Here is an 18,055-nt window from a genome sequence, read left to right on the forward strand (position 1 = left end):
CCGGGCCGCCAGCAGCAGAGCACGAGCACTTAACCGTTAAGCCACGGGGCCGGCCCAGTAGGGGACTTTAATATCCCACTTACATCAATGGATAGATCATCCAGACAGAAAATCAATAAGGAAACACGGGCCTTAAACGACACATTAGACCAGACGGACGTAACAGATATATACAGAACACTCCATCCAAAAGCAACAGAATACACACTCTTCTCAAGTGCACAAAGAACATTCTCCAGGACAGATCACATGTTAGGCCACAAAACAAGTCTTAATAAATTTAAGAAAAATGAAATCATATCAAGCATCTGTTCCGACCACACTGGTAGGAAACTAGAAATCAATTACAAGAAGAAAACTGGAAAATTCACAAATATATGGAGATTAAACAAGTTACTGAACAACTAATGGTCAAAGCAGAAATCAAAGAGAAATAAAAAAATACCTTGAGACAAATGAAAATGGAAATGCAACATAAAAGTTATGGGATACAGCAAAAGCAGTTCTAAGAGGGAAGCTCAGAGCAATAAATGCCTACATCAAAAACAAAAAAGCATCTCAAACAAACACCCTAACATTATGCCTCAAGGAACTACAAAAAGAACAAAGCCCAAAGTTAGTAGAAAGAAGGAAATAACAAAGATCAGAGCAGAAATAAAGACTAGAAAGACCATAGAAAAGATCAATGAAACTAAGACCTGGTTCTTTGGGAAGATAAACAAAATGACAAACCTTTAGCTAGACTTACCAAGAAAAAAAGAGAGAGGACTCAAATAAAATCAGAAATTAAAGAGGAGACATTACAACTGACACAACAGAAATAGAAAACATCAGAGACTACTATGAACCAACAGATTTGGCAACCTAGAAGAAATGGACAAATTCCTAGAAACATACACTCTATCAAGACTGAATCATGAAGAAACAGAAAATCTGAACAGATCAATTACTGGTAAGGAGATTGATTCAGTAATCAAAAACCTCCCAACAAACAAAAGTCCAGGACCAGACAGCTTCACTGGTGAATTTTGCCAAACATTCAGAAAACAATTAACACCAATCCTTCTCAAACTCTTCCAAAGAACACAAGAGGAGGGAATACTTCCAAACTGATTTTACAAGGCCAGTATTACCTTGACACCAAAATGAAACAAGGACGCCACAAAAAAAGAAAATTATGGCCAACATCCTGATGAACACAGATGCAAAAACAATCTTCAGCAAAATATTAGCAAACTGAATTCAACAATACATTAAAAGGATCATACACCAGGATCAAGTGGGATTTATTCCAGGGATGCAGGGTTCAACATCTGCCAATCAATCAAGGGGATACCCTACATTAACAAAATGAAGGATAAAAATCATATGATCATCTCGACAGATGCATAAAAAGCATTTGACAAAATTCAACATCCATTTATCCAAACTCTCAACAAAGTGAGTATAGAGGAAACGTACCTCACGTAATAAAGGCCACTTACGAAAAGCCCACAGCTAACATCATACTCAATGGTGCAATGTCAAAAGCTTTCCCTCTGAGATTAGGAACAAGACAAGGATACCCTCTCTCACCACTTTTACTCAACATAGTATTGGAAGTCCTGGCCAGAGCAATTAGGCCAAAAAAAAAAAAAAAGAAATAAAAGGCATCCAAATCGGAAAGGAAGAAATAAAACTGTCACTATTTGCAGATGACATGATATTATATAGAGGAAACTGTAAAGACCCCACCAAAAAACTGTTACAACTAATAAATGAATTCAATAAAGTTGGGGGATACAAAATCAATATACAAAAATCTGTTGCGTTTCTACACACTAATAATAAACTATCAGAAAAAGAAATTAAGAAAACAAGTCCATTTACAACTGGAATCGAAAAGCATGTAACATCTAGGAATAAATTTAACCAAGGAGGTCAAAAACCTGAGCACTGCAAACTATACAACATTAATGAAAAAATTGAAGACACAAATAGGAGGAAAGACAGTCCATGCTCACAGACTGGAAGAATTAATATCATTAAAATGTCCATACTACCCAAAGCAATCTACAGATTCAATGCAATCCCTACCAAAATTCCAATGGCATTTTCCACAGAAATAGAAAATACAATGCTAAAATTTGTATGGAACAAAAAACCTAACTGATAGATACAAAGAACAGATTAGTGGTTGCCGGAGGTGGGGGCGGGGGTTGCGAAATGGGTGAAGGGTGTCAAACAGTACAAACTTCCAGTTATAAAATAAGTAAGTTATGGGGATGTAATGTACAGCATGATGACTATAGTTAATAATACTGGATTGCGTATTTGAAAGTTGCTAAGAGAGACTAAATCTTGTAAGTTCTCATCATAAGAGAAAAAAATTTTCTAAGTATGGTGAGAGATGTTAACTAGACTTATCGTGGTGATCATTTTGCAATATATACTGTACAAATATCAAATCATTATGTTGTACACCTGAAACTAATATAATGTTATATGTCAACCACATCTCAATTAAAAAAAAGAGAAAAGATAATGTAAAGACAACCTGCAGCTGCAGAAAATATCTGTAAAATACATATCTGATATAGGACAGATACATCACACATATAAAGGATTGGTACCCAAAATATATAAAGAACTCTCGAAGCTCAATAATAAGAAAACATACAACTCAATTAACAAACGGCTTAAAGACCCAAACAGACAGTTCAGAAATACTGATGGCAAATAAGCTCATAAAAATATGCTCCACATCATTAGTCATTAGGGAAATACATATTAAAATCCCAAGATACCACTATATACTTATTAAAATGGCGCAAAAATATGATAGTATCAAGTACTGATGAGGACAAGGAGCAACTGAAACTCGCATTTACTGCAGGTGGAAATTTAAAATGAAATAACCACTTAGGCAGTTTTTATTAAACATACACTTTCCACGTGACTCAGCAATTCCATTTCTGGGTATTTATACACGAGAAATGACCTGAACACAAATTTTTAGAGCACCTTTATTCATAACTGCCAAAAACTGGAAAACCAAATGTCCATCAACCGGTGAATGGAAAAACAAAATGTGGTACATTCACACAATGGTGTACTATTCAGCAATAAAATGGAACAAATGACTGATACATGTCCAACAACAGATGATTCTCAAAAGTACTGTGCTAAGTGAAAGAAGAGACACTCATTAGGCTATATACTGTATGATTCAATTTATATGATACTCTGGAAAAGGCAAAGATATAGGGACATACATCAGATCACTGGTTGTCAAAGAAGTAAGAGGAAACTTTTGGGTGATAAAATATTCTATATCTTGATTGTGGTGGTGGTGGTGGTTATATGACCATATAAATTTGTCAAAGTTCAAAGAACTGTAAATCTTTTTTAGGGTGAACTTTACTATGTGTAAGTTAAACCTCAATAAACCTGACCCCTCAAACCAACATGTCCATCCTTTTCCAGTATTCCACATCTCAGTAAATGGTACATTGTCATCCACCTAGCTCTTCAAGCTAGAAATTTTACTAATCATTCTTGATTTCTCTCTCACTCTCCTCTACAAATCAATCCAATCAATCAATAAGTCCTGTCAACTCTAGCTTCTAACCACTTCTTGAATCCATCCACTTGTTCCCATTCTCACTGACATCACCCTAATCCAAACCATCACGTTTTACCTGACTACTGCCATAGCTTCCTAAATGACCTGCCTGTATCCTCTTTTGCCCCCGGGTATATTCCACATACCGTGGCCAATGTAAGCTTTCCAAAATGAAAATCGGATTATATCATACCCTCTGCTCAAAATTCCTCAAAGACTTTAACTTACAATCATTAGTATCAAATATTTTATTGTTTAAGAAAAAAAACTCTGTGCTTTCTTAATTTATCACTCTGACAGCTTTCCCATTAAATTCAGTAAATGTTTGACTATTATTCTGACCACAAAGACTTTAAAATCAGTTACCAGGGCTGGCCCCATGGCTTAGCGGTTAAGTGCGCGCGCTCCGCTGCTGGCAGCCCGGGTTCGGATCCCAGGCGCGCACCGACGCACCGCTTCTCCGGCCATGCTGAGGCCGCGTCCCACATACAGCAACTAGAAGGATGTGCAGCTATGACATACATCTACTGGGGCTTTGGGGGAAAAAAATTTAAAAAAAAAAAAAATATATCAGTTACCAGTTCTAAGAGCATAGCCAGGTAACCTAAGGCAAAAATAAGAATAAAGAAGCAATGAGGAAAATCAAATTGATAAGCTATCTAGATTTCTAATAGAAACGTTCTAAAATTGCTTTTGCTTTTTAAGTTTTTCTCCTTATTACACATACTTCACTCCTCAGAAAATTAAAAGCTGACCTGTCACTAACCTTCTTTCCTTTCTCCTGAGAATCTTAACTTTCCAGTGAGTTTCAGGTTTCCGAGGTTGAGAGAGAGCTCCAAAACAACATGGTACTGCCCCAAAGTACGATGTGTTAACACGGCCTGACAAAATTCTCACCCCAAAAAAATGTCTTAAAAAACAAAGTTACAAGTAATAGCAAAAATAAAAAAGGTATAACTTTGCCAAGATCAGATGGATTTTAATTTGCAGTGAGACTGTTCTTCACTTAGACATTTTTCATATAACGAAGTGATTGGATAATTACATTTCAGCAGGTAAAGCAGTTACAGAATCTCAAAACATTCCATACGAAGTATAGAACTGAAGTTAGTACATAATTAGATAAATATTTGAAGTATAAACTATTTTAGTAAAATGTACAACCATGTTTAACATACTGATGAGTGTGACTACAGCTTACCTACTGATAAATGTTTCGGTGTGCCACATTTCAGTTGCCTTCCAAAAGTATAATTATCAAAAATGTAAATGGCCAAACATTTAAAATTGTCATTCCCTTTTTAGTAAAAAACAAAACAAAACAAAACAAACTACTGATGGTAAGTTTTTATTTCAGTATCGATCATTACCAGCAGTAAAAATTTGGCCATTCCAAAAATTACCAATAAAATATAATATTCGGCCTAAACTAACTTCAGATAAGTCAATATACCGTAATTTTTAAAATGACATTTAGTGGGCTTAGAGCATATTATATTCTAAATATACAAAATAAGGAAAATGCTTAACACTCAATAAACGGCATTATTAACTTTGCAATATTTTCCATTTCCAAAGCTGCCTCTGGTGCACACTGACAAAAATGCTACCATGATTTTATATGAAAATAAGCTCCAAGAATGCATCTAGACACTTTCATCTTCTGTATCACTGGGTGAGCCATTTAGCTATAGCCAAGAGATATCATTGTTATTTGGAGGCTTGAGGTACAGTGCTTTTTGTTGCATTAAGATTTGACCCACAGAGCTCCAAATACTCCACAAATGTCACTTCCATCATATGACTTTCTTATGTAAGAATTTCTAGTACATCTAGTATGTCTAAAAAAAAAAGGAGGAAGCTGGGGAAAAACACCAGCAAAGAGAAATACAGTGGTCTGTCATCAGTCCCAGTTGGCAAAATGTATACTACAGGAAGAAAATCTTCAAGTCTCAAAAAAAGTGACGGGGGAGAGTGGGGAGTACGGAATGTACTTATACTACAATAAGTAAGTTATAGAAGGCATTTGCTTCCAAAATAAACCCACTTGTCCAGAGTTAAAGACTGTCCTCTCCTCAATGAACTTGAGATTCTCCCACAAGTCTATACAGACTGTACTTCAAGTTTTTACATCACTCTTATCAGCCTGAAGTTTAATGTCTTTTTCACTTGCTTTCTCCCTTTTCTTCTTTTTATTTTATTGATGTCATAATAGTTTATAACATTGTGAACTTTTAGTTGTACATTATTGCTTGCTAGTCACCATATAAACGCATCCCTGCACCCCTTGCGCCCACCCCCCAACCCCCTTCCCCCTGGTAACCACCAAATCCCTTTTCTTCTTTTTTTAATAATCTAAGCAAGGAATTGAAGACACCAACTAGCCTTAAAAACCAACTATTCTCATATATGCACCTCGGATGAGCTAGAAAACCTGAATTTGTCTGAGGCTCTCATGGGTGGGCAAGCCCCCTTTGGCACGCATGCCAGACAAAGCTGTGACCAACCAGCCTCTTCACAAATAATCAAAACATTAAGAGCACATTTTTTTCTAGGCTTGGTCTTCTATCCAAATATTTTAAAAGGTTACTCTAATCATCCTGTCTTTGCACTACCCAATGACTTGCAATATTTATTATCCTATTCTTTTGAGAGCTAAATTAAGTCATATAATCTAAAAACCTTGGATTTAAATCTTTTCTCACTAATATAAGGCTAAAATGCTAAGATTAGTGATAATTTCCTTTGCTTTATCTGTGTTTTTTTCTTTCTTTTGGTTATGGGGTTACACCGATTTTATGGAGGAGGGAGATCACACTGTAACTGGTTTCTAGCAGGTTTTTTTGTCTTGTTTTGTTTTTTGTGAGGAAGATTAGCCCTTAGCTAACATCTGTTGCCAAACCTCCTCTTTTTCCTGAGGAAGACCAGCCCTGGACTAACATCCATGCCCATCCTCCTCTACTTTATATGTGGGATGCCTGCCACAGCATGGCTTGATAAGTGGTGCGTAGGTCCACGCCCAGGATCTGAACCCTCGAACTCCAAGCTGCCAACACAAACTTAACCACTACACCATTGGGCCAGCCCCATCTAGTGGTTTTTTTAATCGACTATAGTAAAATCCAGAGTCCTCGCCTCACCTTCCAATTCTTATCAACTTTATCACTATTTTTCAACTGGTCCTTTGCTCCAGACAAATTAATCTATTCACCAACTTCTATAAAATATATTAATTTCCATCTACGTCCTGGCACTGCTACAGAAGACACAGACATGGGAGAATAGAAAAAGATGAAACAGCTATGGCAGATACATATCAACTTTGCTGAGCACCTCCTGTTTAAAATCCCAAAGACAGCTTTCAGTATGAAAAACACAATGTCTTACAATGCCATCCTTTCACTTAAGTATCCCATAAGGTAAAGAATAAAGGCAACCCAACATAGCAAGTTATAAAAGTAAATGCGACATAATGACACCCACTTTCCCATAGGAGGGACACTACCATCATCACAACAGCATCTAATTACAGAACTGTGAAGAACAATAGTAATAACAGGAGCAAGCCTTTATTAACCACATATATTCCAGAAACAATGCTAAACACATTATATCCATTATCTCATTAATTCCTCAGAATAATCCTAAGAAAGCTACTATTATACTCCCTATTTTAAAGATGAAGAGACTGACATTTAGAAAATTAGGGTAAAATACACATAACTATTAACTAGAAAACCTGGAACTTGAACCTGGATCTGTCTGGCTTCATCGAAGCTCTCATCCACTGCCTCTACTGCCTCTCTGTTATTCGCCACTGTAGAAACTAGAGCTGGCCCAGAGGAAACGGATGGATGACAGTGCAGCCCTCTAGAAGAAGGCAGTTGCACCCAAAAAGCCGAGTATCTTAGGGTGGCCGAGGAAGTTCTGCTGGATGTCAAAACATAAACAAAATAAAAAGAAAAAATACTGGTCTCAAAAATGAAAATATTGTGAATCAAGAAACTAATACTCTAAATTGGCTCTATCAGTGACAATGTGATCCTAGGCTAGTTGTTTCTTCATTTTCTCCATCTGCACAACATAAAAATAGTATACAAGACAATATTTGTAAATATATTTCAAGTGTGCTGAACAATGCTAAGATGAAGTAATATTATCTTCTACTCTTTTCTGTAATTTTACTTTTCCATCCATGCTTTTGAATCTAATGAAGACCAAAACTGTACTACTGCTGATATCTTTATGCCTTCACTCTTTCTCATACTTTATTACCATATTACCTATTAAAAAGGCTTTCTTTCATTCCATTTTTCTCATAAGCAGTTCATTTTAATGTTTATCCGTTTCAGACAGGAAAAAATGCAATCCCTTTCATCATAATGTCATATAATTTCCTTCATCCTCGATTATCTTTATAACTGCTCTTGTTTTAGTCCTCTAAAAATTAACTTCCAAGCTAGTCAAAGTTTGAAGCAATCTATCCATAAGTGCCAACATAAAGCCATCTACCGATAATCCACACAAAAGACACTGTCCTTACTTGCATTATACACAAAAATTAACTCAAAATGGATCAAAGACCTATATTTAAGAGCTAAAACTACAAAACTCTTAAAAGAAAACACAGGTGAAAAGCTTTGTGACATTGAATTTAGCAATGATTTCTTGGATATGACACCAAAAGCACAAAAGAAAACACAAACTGGTCTTCATCAAAACTAAAAACTTTCATGCAACAAAGGACACAACCAACAGAGTGAAGAGACAACCCACAGCATGGGAAAAAATATTTGCAAATCATATATCTGATAAAAGATTAATATCCAGAGTATATAGAGAACTACACCTCAACAACAGCAAAAAACCCAATTTGAAATTTGAAAATGAGCAAAGGGCCTGAATAGACATTTCTCCAAAGAAGATATACAAATGGCCAACAAGCACATGAAAAGATGCTCAACATCACAGGTCATTAGGGAAATACAAATCCAAAACACAATGAGTTAAGATGGCTATTCTAAAAACAAAGAAAAAATGGAAAATAACTAATGTTGGCAAGGATGTGGAGAAATTGGAACCCTTGTGCACTGCTGGCAGGAATGTAAAATGGTACAGCCACTATGGAAAACAGTTTAGCAGGTCCTCAAAAAGCTAAATATAGAATTATCATGAGTCCAACAATTGCACTCATAGGTATATACCCAAAGGAACTGAAAGTAGGGATTTGACAAGATACTTGGTCTCCAACGTACATTGCAGCATTATTCAAAATAGCCAAAAGGTAGAAACAACTCAAGTGCCCATCCACAGAAGAATGGATAAGCAAAATGTGGTATATATATAAATGGAATATTATTCAGTCATAAAAAGGAATAAAGTTCAGATATACGCTATAACACAGATGAACCTTGAAGACATATGTCAAGTCAAATAAGTCAGACACAAAAGGACAAATACTGTACAATCCTACTTATATGAGGTACCTACAACAGGCAAATTCATAAGGACAGAAAGTAGATTAGAGGTTACTACGTGCTAGCAGGAGGGAGAATGAGGAGTTACTGCTTAATGCTTGCAGTTTCTATTTGTGGTAATGAAAAAGTTTTGGAAATAGACAGTAGTGGTGGTTGTGATGACATTGCGAGTGAAATTAAAACCAGTGAATGCTACACTTAAAAATGGTTAAAATGGTAAACTTTATGTTATGTATATTTTACCACAATTAAAAAAATACAAAAAAAAAAAAAAGGCCCCGTCCCTACTGTCCCTATTCTTAGTGCTTAATATCCAGATTACGCGGACAAGATGCAAGAGAAAGTATCTGAATCTCAGTGCAAAGGGCTCTCTAAAAAACTTTAACTGGATGCTTACTAATCAAAATAATATTTAGAATGATGAAGACAAAATGTCATTATTTTTGGTTCAGACAGACTTTCACCAAACAAAAGAGAAATATTTTGAGAGACAGCATAGAATTTTTCTTAAGGATCAGGACTACTTGGGGATCTTTTTCTTGTCACGTTATTCACTATTTTGGTAACTTCATACTACTTACATGATTATTATAACTATTATAAAAGTATGCTCTATTTCTGTCAGAAAATAGCAGTTATAACTAAAGAGGAATGACTAGCATAAACTCTATAGTGTTTGATTGAAATCGGAGTTATCAGTATAAACTCATGGTTTTTAATACACATGCACACACATACAGATGTTTATGTATGCACGGATTAGTATACATACATATATTTCTAGCTTTGTCCACTGACAAGGCCTAGGAACAATGACACCCCAGCAGCAATGAGCACACATAGCATCCCGATCTTGGTTTCTAAATACCAGTCTCCAATAGAAGGAACCAGAGCTCCTTGGAGAAGTGATTGATTCCAGGGCTGCAGCAGGGAAAATACACGATGAGCCTGGAACATCTTATGGTACCAGAAAATAGGAAGAGCCTTCCTAAAGAAATGAGGATGGGGGCACACTGAAAAGACAAAGAGCCAATCTGAAGGCCACAGCTGGAACAATCTGAATAACAAAATAAATAATGATAGTATTAGATTATAAACCACAGAATAAGACAGATATCTATGACTCAAAGTTGAAATAAACAAATTACTAAATAAATAAGGAGAAGGGACAGTTCCTCCTTATAGAAGAATTCCAATTAATAAATGTAGAAGGATATGAGAAAAATATAAAATCACCATCACACAAACACCACTATAAATAATTGTTACCGGCAAGATCTACCAAAGAATGCTGAAATAAGTGGGCAAAAGTTTGAGGAGAACAGGATATCTGCATAGTTTCAAAGAACCTCCCCAAGATATCCAGTATTACAAAGAGAAAAACAGTAACTTGCAAGCACAGAAATTTGACAGACACGGCCTTCACCACCAGAGAGTTAACACCATCTCAATTAGGATATACTGACATCCTGTACCCTGTGATATGATACACTGAGTAGGACTCAATACTCACTGAGCAGGACTCAGCATCACTTCTGCAGTATTTCTGCATAAAATGCATAACCTCAATGTAATTGTGAGAAAACATCAGACAAATCCAAAATGAGAGACAATCTACAAAATAACTGACCACACTCATCACAAGTGTGAAGATCATGAAAGATTAGAAAAGATTGTCACAGATCAGAAGAGACTAGGGAAACACAACAACTGAATGCAATGTCTGATCCTGAACTGAATCCTCAAACAGAAAAAGGGCATTAGTGGAAAAACTGGTGAGACTCAAATAAGGTCTGTAGCTTAGTTAATAGATTTTTCCAATGTTAATTTCCTGGTTTTGATCCCCGTGTTCTGGTTACATAAGTTGTTAACATTAGGGAGAGCTGGGTGAAGGGTATACCTGAGCTCTCTGTACCATTTTTGCAACTTCTCTGCATGTCTAAAATTATTTCAAAATGAATAAAAAAAAAATTTTTAAGTATCCTGTACTTTCTCTCCTTCAACTGAATTAAAACAAAGTTGAGAAATTCAAGAAATATTTACACAGGGTAAATACAACATTTTATTATTTGAAAAGTAGCCTACGTTAGAACAAGACCTAAGTCATTGAGTTAATAGATACTTATTTACTATATTCCAGACTTCTACTAGGTGCTAGAGATGTTGCCTTCAAGAAGCTTACAGCTGGCAAGAGAAATAAAAATAATAAAATGTCAACCTGATTGATGAAAAATTCTCACACACATACAATCAGGTCATAATCCAATGATTAAATAACAACAGTAAAATCATTTATAATGTTCAAGTGTATAAATGAAAATCCTTTGGATAACTAAAAATCTTCAAATAGGACCTTAACACCTATACATTTACAGAGTTTAAGTAAGCTTAACACACTCACTACACATATTTCATATGGTAGCCTTATACACAGAAATTAGTGTCTAATACTTCAAAAACTACCCTTAAATATCTTCTATCAAAGATTATATTTCCCCAACCTAGAAACTAGCTGCTTACTTTAATCTCAGACAAAATAGAATAAAAGAGAGGTAACAATAACAAAAATAACCACAAAAATCAAACTGAACTAAACAGTTCTTAAATCAAGAACAATCTCAGAAAAAAACAGGTGGATCAATTCATATAGAAAGTATCTGGCTAAAGACAGCAAACTGAAAATCAAAATGTCAACCAACATAAAAACCATTATAAATTCAGTAAAGAACACAATATGAGTCTGGATTTTTAATTCTCCAAAGTAATAAAGCTTACTTTAGAGAAAATATTTCATCTCCCCTCCTCCAAGGTGACTCAATCACCGGGGTTCAACTGCGTGTTAACAGTTGTTGCAGATGCTAAATCACGACCTTAACACTACTCATTGTTCCAAAACTTTTAAGAATCAAAGGAACTGCACTGTTCTAGTATCTCCAATAGGCCTTTCCAAATACAAAGCATAACACAGAATGAATCTAGATATTCTGAAAGATAGTAACAAGGAGGGGCCGGCCCCGTGGCTTAGTGATTAAGTGCGCACGCTCTGATACTGGCGGCCTGGGTTCCAATCCCGGGGGCGCACCGACACACCGCTTCTCCAGCCATGCTGAGGCAGCGTCCCACATACAGCAACTAGAAGGATGTGCAACTATGACATACAACTATCTACTGGGGATTTGGGGAAAAACAGGAGGAGGATTGGCAATAGATGTTAGCTCAGAGCTGGTCTTCCTCAGCAAAAAGAGGAGGATTAGCATGGATGTTAGCTCAGGGCTGATCTTCCTCACACACAAAAAAAAGATAGTAACAAGGATTATGCTAACGTCTGCAATGTAATAGAAACACTACCGTTAAGATTCAAACCCAGGCAAAAAGCCAGAACTCTCTGAACAGATATTTTGATTATTAACTGATTACTGAGAGGATTCAGTCATATATCTCGAATATCAGTAACTTGTTATAAATTTCATGATAACATTCCAAATTTCTGCTTGTTTTCCCAAGATTTAACACTAGCCAGTCAAAAGTCTTCAAAATATTAAGATTCAAGGGCTGATTCTGTCGTCAATTTGCCTGAATTCAACTGACAGTACAGACATGAAACCACTGCTTTCAATCACGATCAAACATTTCTCCAGTATATAAAGAGAACAGGCAGATAAGAAAGGTGGAACACAAAAGAAACAGTGCAAACTTTTGAAAAAAGTCTCAGGAAAAGTAACAACTCTAACAACTCTACATCCCATGTAGAGTTGGTCCCAAACTCAAAGCGGGCAGGACCAAGTCAGAAAAGGCTGCGGAGCCCCAGAGCTTTCTCCTCTTCTTTCTACATTCTTTCTTTAGGTGGTCTCATCATGTTTCATAACTTTTAAATACTATTTAATACTCCAAAAAATACAAGGTGTCAAAGCAGGTCAAGTATGCTACCACTTTTGCAGAGTGGAGAGAATATATACATATTTGCTTATATGTGCACAAAACATATCTTTGGAAGGATACGTAAGAAACCTCTAACATTGCTTGGCTCCAACGAAAACTGGGAGACGAAAACTGGGAGACGGGGGACAAGAAACAGGGGAGATTTTCATTCTATACCCCCATCACACTTTAAATTTTGAATCATGTGAATGTAATTTTTATTCAAAATATAATTATAATAAACCAACAAATAAATGCTGATGACTCTCCATCTCTTTCTCTCCTCACTAGAATCTAAGTTTCCTGAAGGCAGAGATTTTTGTCTATTTTTTCACTGCTATATCCCCACTGCCTGGTTCATAGCTGGTGCTTGAAAAATAACTGTTGAATGAATGAATGACTCCTTAATCTCTCCACTAAACTCCAGACCTGTATATCTAATGCCTACTTCTCACCTCTACCTGAACATCTAATAGGTCCTACTTAACACGTCCAATCCAGTTCTATCCCCCTAACAACCTGCTTCCCTCACGTCTTCCCCATCTCAATACATGGCATCACCATCCTCCAGTTGAAGCCAAAACCCCAGGAGTCACCCCTGTCCCAACCAACTGCACCCCCAGCCAAACCACAAGTTCAGTAAATACCTTTAACTCCAGACATATCTCAAAATCTCTTTTACTGACTCCAGTCACTACTCTACTCAGTCAGCTTTGAGAGGAGTAGTGACTGGTCTTTCTTTTCTCCTCTTACCCAATCTTCCCAACAGTCAGATTCTAAGTCAGACCACATCACTCCCAGCCTTACAAAAATTCCAATAGCTTTTCAATGTACTTTAAGAATAAAAGCCAAACTCCTTTGGACAGTAAGACATCACATGACCTGGCCCCTGGCTAGGACCTCCCCACTTAGCTCTCACTAGGATGCCCCTTTAATGAACTTCTTCCCATTCGCTGAACCCAAGCTCGATACCACCTCTGGGCATTTCCATTTGCTGTTCTCTCAGACAGGAACACTCTTCCCTCAGACTTCCAAACGCTAAATCCTTCTCCCTTCGCAGATATCAGGTCAAAGGTCACCTCAGACATGTCTTTCCTGACCACAGCATCTGAAGTAGTCTTCTCCCAGTCACTACCATAACTCTCTATTTTATTTCCTTCATAGCACTTGTGATTCTCTGAAAATATTTTTATTTCCTATTTATTGTCTGTCTCTCCCTCTCCCACCAGAATCAAAGCTCCAGGGGGGAAGAAATTTCAGTGTGTCTTGTTTACTGCTGTCTCCCTAAATGCCTGCAACAATGCTTGGCATACGAACCAGGTGCTTGATAAATACTTAACTGATAGATAAGGCAAAACTGACTTTAAAGAAGCTCCACAACATTTAATTTAGTGACAGATGGGTGAGGATAAAAGACATGGATAAACTATCTTCACATTTATAAAACACCAAAAATCATCAGAGAGGGGGGAGAGTGAACCAAGAGTACTTCAGATGCACGGACACATTCAAATACAAAGAAAAGGCATTTTTCACACACTATGTGCACCCACAGTGTAGAAATGTTCCCCCAACTTATAAACAGCATCTGAAAAAAAAAGGATAACTCAAAACGCTGTGTCCATCTGTTATTTCATTTATGACTCTTTTGGAAGAGTCTTCCAAACACTGTATTTGGGCAAAACAGGCCAAGTATAACCAATTTTGCTCATTTGTCTATCTTGGAAAAGAATGTGACATTTTAAAGGGAAGGGAACAGGCTTTTAAGTGTTTTTAAATGTCTATTAAGTAGTCAGTAATCAATCAGAACAAGGTGATTATTTCCCATATTTTACTATGAATGTAGGTCTGGCACAGGTCTCTTTCAAAGATTTTTATATTGTAAAGTTAGCCTACAGCGAATGTCAGTAGTTTATATCTTACTATCTTCAAAATTTAAACTTCCAAGGTGCTGCCCTTTTACTGGTAATAGTAATCCATGGGGGAAAAGAGAGGATTTAACAATAACAACAGCCTGCAATTCACAGATGTTTTATTTACATGCACGCATTCGTGGGGTGGTAGGGATGGTCCAGACTCCCCAGTGTGTAACTAAGTGCTCTAAAGAGAGTCTGAGGCTCTTATTTCACAGATCCTAAGTGTTGAGACGGATGCCCTTAGGATACTGCTCCCCAAAGCTATCAATCTTCCCTGTCGGCGGAAACAAAAGTGAAAATACTCGTGGTAAGGATGTAAGAAATTGATGCCCTCCTCCCCACCCCCAACCCAGACACACAGAGTTGTGGATCCGTGGGAGCCCGTAAATAAGCAGAGGAGTCCACGCACTCTCACCTCCCTCCTTCGGAGGAAAATGGGGCCGAGGGAGGGGCGGCCAAGGCCGGGCTGGGGAGGCCCGGGATCCAGTCCAGGGGGCGGCCGGGCTCAGGGGTCAGCGCTCCAGGGAGCCGGGGTCACTCACAGGACACCGTCTTCGCTGGCCGCCCCCTGCATCCTTCCCCCTCCCCGCTCCTCGCCCCCAATTCCTTTCCTCCGCCCCGTCCTCGCCACCCATGAACCGGGAAGGGAAGTTTCCCGGCGCCTGCAGCCCGGCTCCCCGACCCTCAGCGGGGTTACCTGCTGCAGAAGCGGGACAAGGGGCAGGGGACAAGGGGAGGGGGAGGCAGCCCGAAGGCGTGAAGGACGAAGCCCCGGCGAGGAGGGTGGGCGGCGGCGGCGGCTGTCAGCTCGCGTCCCCTGCTCACAGCGCTGCCATTACTGTGCGCCGAGGCCGCCTCCCCGCCGGCCGCCGCCACCGGCCCGGAGACGCGGGGGGAGCCCAGCCCGGGAGCCCGCGCGCCCGACGCTCACCTGCCACCGCGCGCGAACGCCGCAAAGCCAAGGCCGCCGCCGCTCCCGGACGGGACGTGGCGTGGGGAGGGGGAGGGGAGGACGGGCTGGTTACGGGGTCCGTGAAACGGCCGTTCTCCGGGCGGCCGGCTTTCCCTGACACCCTCCCTCCGGTCTCCCTTCCGCCACTTCCAAACCCCCCTCCGCTAGCAGTGGTAGGGTCCGCGTACGGCAAGCGCAGGGAGCCCGGCTTAGTGCATGGCGAAAGGCCTCGGGGAGCAGTCTCTAAAGGGGCTGCGTGCGGTGCTGATTGTTAACGAGGCAAGCGCCAGGCTGTAGTCAGGGCCCTCCAAGTTTGGCGGCTACTCGCTGACGAAAAGTGTCAGAAAGGCGTTTTCAACAAAAGTATTTTCCTGTGAGTTGTTTCAGAGCTACGTGAATATTCTGAGACACCACAGCCTCCTTGCCACACGCTTCCATGGGCTTTTCAAATGATCAAAAATATATCAGCAAAACTGCTTTTCCCTTTGACAGACTCCTTTTCTAGTGGGTTTTTAATCAATAGACAAATAATGATACATAAATGTATTTTCGTTAAAGGAACTTCTCTTCACAGTCTTGAGCACTTATTCCCCACCACCAGCACTATCATATCCCTGGAAAGGGTTTTCCTCCCTTACAATTTGGTCATGTTGATGAAAATATAGATTTACTAGTCATCTCCTCATTTACACAGAACCACAAGAGAACGAAAGCCTGGCTTTATTCCTTATTTGTCTTTCATATCTCAGTGGTCAAAGTCTTGTTCTTCATTTGTACGTTCTGAGCAAGACTTTCCCTTCCAACCCTTTCTTCAGACTATTTGTACTGATCCTTCAAGGCCCACTTAAATCCTGTCTCCTAAGGTGATAAATCCCACCACTCTTTAAGATTTAAGAAGCAATCTCTTATCTCCTTCTCATGGCACTTGAAGTCTGTACACTTTATTTTAATAAAGTTATTATATACTAAATTCAGTTCAATGGTTTGTTTCCATTATATGACCTTTTTTCTCACATGTTCTCCATCTTTTGTGTGTGTGTGTGAGGTAGCTTGTCCCTGAACTAACATCTATTGCCAATCCTCCTTTTTTTGCTTGAGGAAGATTGGCCCTGGACTAACATCCGTGCCCATCTTCCTCTACTTTATATGGGACCCCGCCACAGTATGGCTGGATGAGCAGTGTGATGATCTGCGCCTGGGATCTTGAACTCGAGATTCTCTGGCCACCTAAGCAGAGCGTTGAAACTTAAATGGCACCAGGCCAGCCCCATGTTTTCCATTTTTTAATTCAACAATTCTCAAAGTGTGGTCCTCAGATGTCTGGAAATCTCCAAGACCTTTCCAGGGGTCCCAAGGTTAAAAACAATCTTCATAATGATACAACATGTTTTTTATCTTTTTTATCACATTTACACTTATGGTGATAAGCAGTAGTAACACCCCTGAAGTTGCCTTAGCGGGAACCAAGAGGGTTGCACAAAACTGTCCCAGTGGTCAATGGATCACAGTATTGTTTGCTGCCACACACTCCACTCCACACTGCCAAACCAGTTTTTTAGAATATCTATTTAGGAATATCCTTGATGAAGTAGTAAAAAGTATTAATTTTATAAATTTCAGCCGTGAGTACACCTCTTTCTAATATTCTGTGTGAAGAAATGGGAAGTACACACTTTAGCTCCATACCAAAGTAGGATGGTTGTCTTGAAGAAAAACATTTGTGTAGCTGAGTTGCAAGCTGACCTAGCTGCTTTTGTCATGGAACACCATTTTTCCTTGAAAGAACAACAGATAAACTAATGTTACTCTGACTTGGTAATTGACAAATATTTCTCCAAAATGAATGAAGTGAGCTTAATACTTCAAGCAAGACAGCTGAGAGTATTTGTTGTCAATGATAAAATTTAGCTTTCAAGTGAAATTTGAAAATTTGGGTAACTTGTGTTCACCACTATAAGCTTGATAGCTTAAAGACTTTTCTGATGAGACTGTAGTGCTATTAATGAATATGACTTTTTGATATTGTATGATGAGATATGTCAACATATGGAAGATCTACATGACACAATAAAACAGTATTTTCCAAATGACCAATGCAGGATGTTATAAAATCACACATGGATAAAAGATCCATTCAAAATACAAGAGAGACCAATTGGTAGATAGGGGTGTGTGTGTGTGTACACAC

At 38.5% G+C, this 18,055-nt stretch overlaps 1 protein-coding gene across 3 annotated transcripts in view; it reads right to left on the minus strand.

Moving 5' to 3' along the window:
* CUL2 (cullin 2) overlaps nucleotides 1-15,958 on the minus strand; it is a 92,458-nt gene extending 76,500 nt beyond the window's left edge. Inside the window, exon 1 of one of the 3 annotated variants that reach the window (XM_058532768.1) lies at nucleotides 15,847-15,958. The gene's annotated coding sequence lies outside the window, so the exon portion shown is untranslated. Of the gene's footprint in view, nucleotides 1-15,330; nucleotides 15,458-15,612; nucleotides 15,743-15,846 lie in introns of those variants that run through there. The other 2 variants (XM_058532767.1, XM_058532770.1) reach the window with 2 other exon arrangements.
* Between the last annotated feature and the right edge of the window lie 2,097 nt (nucleotides 15,959-18,055).

This window comes from Diceros bicornis, chromosome 36 (genome assembly GCF_020826845.1).
Source record: "Diceros bicornis minor isolate mBicDic1 chromosome 36, mDicBic1.mat.cur, whole genome shotgun sequence".
NCBI lineage: Eukaryota > Metazoa > Chordata > Mammalia > Perissodactyla > Rhinocerotidae > Diceros > Diceros bicornis.